A 5,000-nucleotide genomic window follows, 5' to 3' on the forward strand; every position below is an offset into this window, starting at 1 on the left:
CCTGGTGAAGACAAGGTCTAAGTGTTTTGGGGTGATAGAGTTGAGGTTGAAAATGAAGCTACTGATGTAAACCAGAGCTCTGGTGATTCAGATTTGGCATTTAGAAAGCAGATAGAGGAATTCAAGGCTTCGATTAAAGCATCAAAAGACGGGATCGCTATCACCCTACGTGACTGACTTTAAGAGCTTCGGTATATAGAAAAGAATTCTTTATCAAATTCAATATTCAATTGAAATTTATTTCACTTTCCCCAAGCACCCTCTTCCGCCCAATAACAAGAGAAAAGGGGTCCCAGCGTAAGGAGCCACTCCTCTCCCTCCTTAATGGCTCGAGCAGGACGAGCAATCTCCGTTTTCGTAGTACTACTATCGAGGCGGGCTAGCCGGACTATCAGACCCAGACCCCTCATAGAGAGTCAAGTCGAGACCAAAGGCGAGTTCCCCCATGAAGTCTGGACTGCCCCTCCCCGTCAGAGGAGTATTGTACATTTACCTCAAAGATATGGATAGGTCAACCGCTGCAGGGGAAAGAGAAACAGATGGGAAATGAGCATATCACGATCATTCCTCTATTCCCTCTGGTCCACCCGATATCCATTCCTTATATCTCGGCTGGCCAGTACCCATATTTGCCATATTTCCCATGCATCCCTCCTTCCTCGGATCCACCCCTCCACGTTGCATTCCTTGCCCCGCCGATGAATTACCCCTAGTGAAGACACTCTGGTTTGAAAGGGGCCACTCTCTAGCTCTAGCTATGATCTAATTTGCTATGTCCTCATTCCATCGGTGGAGAATCCGCTTTCTATTCCACTCGTCGATTTATCTATTTATGATTGAGCTAACTGACTGAAACCTTTCCACTGCGGTGGGATCTAGATGGCTGGTGGATCAACGGCGAGCCGTTCAACCAGGGATCTATCCATAGTTTTGTGTCAGTTCCCGTTCTAATGAAGTAAGAGATCCCCTTAAGGACTATCTATTTGGCCGCTCTGACCTCCAGTCGAAGGAGGCGGATAACTGTAGCCCGCTAACGGTGATTCCTGTGGGAAGCACTTATCCTTATCTTTCATTACCTGAGCAGGCACTCTACTCTGGCTTAGTGACCAGTCTCCAGAGTTTCCATAAAAGCTCCAGTTTTCCAGATGGAGCTACAAATAGGAGGATGGGAAGGTACGACTAATTTCACTGTGGCGCCCCTAGACGATTTCAAGGTCGTCTTAGGGATAGGATCGAGTTCTTGGATACCAAACCAAAGCCGTCCCTACGCCATATTTAGGCACCTTAGGCATCATGGATGAAGGAAGACCAGGCATGATTCCAAGTCTTAATGTGAAGACTAGTGTTCCCACTTTATCCGCCTTGCAGCTTGTCAAGGGAGTCAAGTCAAGAAGGACGAAGAAACCTTTGTGGCCCACCATTTGTTAAACCCCCCTCTTCTCGGGCGATAGGGCTTCCTCTTTAGACTCCGAGGCTCGAGTTTCTTTGTCGGTCGTAATTGTTATTACCCTCGTGTAGTACGGCAGGCAGAAGATATTTTATTTATATGATAGTCACGTTGAAAGTCTTACCTAAACTCTTCTGACTAAATATGATAAAGCCTCTAAAAAAATATTAACTACATACCTCAGCAGAACATAATCCAGAGCTTGGGCAAAGTGGGGACTCTGCGTGCCCTGATTGGCGAGTTCTAAATAGATCGATCTGGTTTAGCCAGTGAATGTTGTCGACGCTAAAAAAAACACGTTCGGCTACCTTGGGGATTGACTCCTGTTGGTAAGTTCACATCTCCAGTAGTATCCTTATAGACTCTAAACAGAATTTCTATCTTGGAAACGATTTTTTTGTTCTTTACTTTAAGTGTAGCTATTGTTAAATCATTTACTTTTTCCTCGAAATTAATGAAATTGACGTCTCCTTAGCTTCCCTAACTGCTGCTGTTCAATCCGTCCCTGTGATGTTCCAAGGCGAAGAACTTATACATACAGTAGAGAGTCATATTTGACTAAACTAATAGGCCAATCAGCATAATAGCCTTTAAGGCTATCGAAGAAGAGAAGAGCTAAAATGTATCTACGCCATCACCCTTATGCCGTAGATCTTCTTAGAGATCCAATCATGTTTAACCATTCTACTGGGGAATCTTCCGTAGACTTCCGTTCAGACTGACTTTTAAGGGCACTTAAACCATACTTGAATGGAAATCTCTGGTTCGGTAGATAGCCTCTTCGAGTGACTACACGTACCTAACCAGCTTGTGGGTTAGTGACTTCGTACCTATCAAAGTCAAGGAGCGAAAAGCTACTCGACTAGAAGGAGAGGGCTGCCTTAGAAAGGCCCCTATCTTATAGGACTAAAACGGATTGATCTCAAATTCCAGTAGTACCGTATGAGAAGATAATAAACAGGTGATGGTGGTCATGGTAATCTCAGATACTTTTTAGATGTAGTTTGTTGTGGTAATGGGAAATATTGGAACATGCTTTGCTTCCTGTTTGGTGGAATCAAAGCGAGTTTAGTGGTAAGTTTCTTTTCTATTGTGGAAGCCAGAGGGTGATCCTAGAACAAAGCATGCTTTCTTATCATTCTGTCTGTGCCCATAATGTCCAAATCATGGTCCATGGATACCCATTTGTTACTGATTTGGCAACATTGTTTAAAACTCTAGGATCCATGCCATCACATATAAGGAGCCTATCTTCTGCAAAGCATGTTAGTCTTTCTGCACTAACCCTTCCTACTGTTATGTGTAAGATTTAATAATGGAATAATTTATTTGAATTTCCATTTGTGACTTGTGAATTGATAAATGTAAGATTTAACAGCTCTCCTACACATCCTAAAATGAACGTTTCAAAAAGTACGTTCACAGAAACAAGTGTTTTAAGCAACAAACACTGTTGCAATGGTAATCAAGCATTCAGTAGTCAGTACCCATATCCATACTCCAGTAAATGTGTAGGCTCTGGTGAAATCTGAAAAATATCAGCACAATCCATACCAAATGCGGATTCAATCCTCGGGGGTACAAGTGAATCACAGCACCCAGTGCACACAAACTGCAGTGGCACTGTCTCAGAATCATCTATACCACAACATCGTGTATGCTGCCATACCTCACAAATGTCACAAGACACCATTTTTTTTATCCCCATCATCATCTTGAGCTCCACATTCACATCTCACCTTTCAGTTGTCAGCCCCACCCTGAGACTTCAAAGGAGTACACAAGTCTATAGCAATTCCCCTCACACAAAGCTCCACACCTGACTGGATTAACCCAAAGAGCACTTCCTCATCACTCACACCCATCAATTCTGTGATGTCTGTCACTATAAGCCTTTCTGCAATGCAGTAAGTTTCCCTCAGTGCAGCCTCAGCAGCTTGCTTCAAATCTCCAACAGTTGCATGCAGTGGAACCATGACAATCTCACCACAAGGTGGCTCTCTCAACTCAGATTTAATGTCAACAAAATTTGGTGTTAGCCTGCAAATGAATGTCAATACCTGCTCCATTTCATCCAGTAGCCCCCACTCCTTCACAAAGTGCCTGCTGTCAGAAGTGAAAGGACAAAGGCAAGGAGCGTAGCGGGCAGGGTGACGGATGATGAATCTTCCTCCTCTCTCCAGCCTATTGTTTTCGGAGCAGGTAGAATACTAGAAGAAGGGTATGGGATAGATCCTATTCCCGGAATTAGCCATCTCCCCCTGTCTTGAATCGCCTGGTGTTTTTTGTTTCTTTGCCTGGGTAAGAGCTTGACGCCGCCCTTTCGACAAGAGAGTCAATATCGCTTATTCCATTCCATCAACAGCTAACTCGATGGGACTTGGGAAAGAAATAAGGAATTTCCTTTTTGCCTGGTATTGAATCAATGGCTAATGCTATGTCCGGACCGCCTTTCGCTTAGTTGTCCTTTCTACTATCACTTCCTTTAGCAGTTCCGGAACATCTATAGTAAAGTATGCTATAATGTCGGCAATTTGATCTGCGACACTTGTACCCCCCGCTTGCCAAAAAGCTATAGTCAACTGAACTTTCACTTCACTCGAAAAAGGAATTCTGCATTGAACTTAAGTTTCAGTTCCTTCTTTCTGATCCGCCCTAAGGTAGGGTGCTCCCTCTATCTCCGCACTATAGGACAGGAAGGTTCTCTCTTCTTAGGTGCTGGCTTTCGCTTTCCCAGAACAAAAGAACAAGGATTTATACGACCGGCCCTAGAGTACCGCAAGGGAAAGATATTCTAAGAAGCACAAGAGCTGGTACCTAAGCCAGTGCCAGCTTCTAGTTCCAGTCTAGCGGATCAAAGAATCTTTCCTTCGCCCTTTGTGGCTGCTAGTGAAGTGGCAACTGGATTGCCTAGTGAAATGCTATCTCGATTGAAGCTAGATAGGTCAGTGAATTGTTAGCCAGTTGCTTTTTTTCCCTTGACCTAACGACTTTCATAGCATAGCAGGAAGCCAGGCATTGATAGGCTTACGAGATCGCAAGGTAAAGGAGTTTATGTTGGACGGTCTGATGGTGTACCGGAATAAAAAAAAGGATTTTCATCGATGACTTAGAGCTAAAAGCGGGCGTGCTCCTATTGATAATACGCTCCCACTTGGCTTTAGTCCACCCGGCATAACCGCATTTCAACCAACCGACTTCCAGATGGATGAAAACCCATGATCTCAGGTTCGAACTCATTATCATAGTATGGGCTTCGGTTCGGAACTCTGAATCGATCAATCAAATGGGACTACTCCGATCTTCGCATCGGTGAAATAACGCATAATAGATAGACCTGGAAATCGATGCTTTCTGGCTCCTCACTTCCGGCTTGATTAAGAGGTTGAGGGCGCCTCCCCTCTCTTTTACTTTAAAGATACTTTACCCGAAGGAGATAGAAAGAGAGGAGAACAAGTCACTTATTTTCTTTCACTATTCCCATCAAGCCTTGGGTTATCTTGATGCTTTCATTTCCCTCAACCTGAGTAAGCTGGTCCCCCCATCTCTAAAT

General features: G+C 44.1%; 1 protein-coding gene across 1 annotated transcript in view; it reads left to right on the plus strand.

Moving 5' to 3' along the window:
* Window positions 1–5,000, plus strand: part of LOC130960046 (NADH dehydrogenase [ubiquinone] iron-sulfur protein 3) — an 11,951-nt gene that overhangs the window by 4,823 nt on the left and 2,128 nt on the right. The window contains exon 1 of the mRNA XM_057885404.1: window positions 1–5,000. This exon is cut by the window's left edge and continues 4,823 nt beyond it; it is cut by the window's right edge and continues 2,128 nt beyond it. The gene's annotated coding sequence lies outside the window, so the exon portion shown is untranslated.

This window comes from Arachis stenosperma, unplaced genomic scaffold (genome assembly GCF_014773155.1).
Source record: "Arachis stenosperma cultivar V10309 unplaced genomic scaffold, arast.V10309.gnm1.PFL2 arast.V10309.gnm1.Scaffold_100041, whole genome shotgun sequence".
In the NCBI taxonomy this organism is placed as follows: domain Eukaryota; kingdom Viridiplantae; phylum Streptophyta; class Magnoliopsida; order Fabales; family Fabaceae; genus Arachis; species Arachis stenosperma.